This window comes from Pteropus vampyrus, unplaced genomic scaffold (assembly GCF_000151845.1).
Source record: "Pteropus vampyrus isolate Shadow unplaced genomic scaffold, Pvam_2.0 Scaffold364, whole genome shotgun sequence".
NCBI lineage: Eukaryota > Metazoa > Chordata > Mammalia > Chiroptera > Pteropodidae > Pteropus > Pteropus vampyrus.
This window is the reverse complement of record NW_011889145.1, coordinates 313,761-314,851: the sequence shown is the minus strand read 5'-3', so window position 1 is coordinate 314,851 and position 1,091 is coordinate 313,761.

Below are 1,091 nucleotides of genomic sequence, written 5' to 3'. Positions count from 1 at the left end.
TTCAGGGGGGCCGTCCATCCAGGAGAGGCCAGAGCCAAGACGGGGGCGCAGGACTCTTAACCCTGCTTGCCCGTCCTCCTCGTCCTGCTGGCGATGTGCCCTACTCCCTCGGCGTCCCGCGCCCGAGCCACCGGCACACGCCCGTGTCGGGCAGCCGCCCGCTGGCAGGAGGTGCCCTGTGGTCCCGCACGAAGTCCCACGACAGGCCGGGGACACAGGCAGGGGCTCGCCCTGAAGGGGAGCTGCTGAGGAAGGCGGGCGTCCGTGCCCCATGGTGATTCTCGGCAGCAACCCCGCAGACCCCGTCACCCCATCAGGCGTTCCCTGCTCGTCACCCACCGAGCCAGGCACTCGCTGTGCTGGCCACGTCTCCGCCAGCGGGCGCGGTACGTTTCTCGGTCCAAGCACCAGCTTTCAAAGGTTCTTAATGAAACGTTTACATCTATCACGCAAGGCACAGAAGAATATTTTAATATAGTTGGAAGAATGCAGACAATCGTAAACCGTGGGGGAAGCTTTGCTTCTGGCCGGCGAGGCTCGGTGGACCTGGGCCCGCGCGCTCCGAGTAAAGGCGTGCGAAGTCACCCCTCGGCGCCGGGCGCGGCTGTCAATGCCGTAAGGATGTTTGGACGCCGACAACGCACTGCTCAGGCCGTGTGTGACTCCGGGAACGGGACTCCGAGGGCGCAGGCGGCCTCGCACGCTTTCCTGCCCCCCACCCCCGTGCAGCGGGGCAGGTTAGGGGACAGACGGGTGTGCGTGTCGGGGCCGGCGGGTTCCGTGGGGCGAGGTGTGGGCATCAGCAGAAAGGGCGGCATCACGTCTTCGTCACGCGTGCCCCTAACTTTGGACTTTCTCGTTAAAATAACGAGGACCACGTCCGCTGGAAGCGCCCACACCTGTTCCCACTTTTCTCGGCGATGAGAACCACATGGAGAACCCGCCCCTTCCTTTTTTCCCTCCAAAATGCAAGCGGAGAGGCTGGTTCAGGGGTCCGCCGCGTTGCTCCGCGCCGGGCAGAGTCCAGGTCGGCCCGGGCCCCCCTGTGCCGGGATGAACTGGGCTCCTGCAGACGCCCCCTCGCCGGCCCT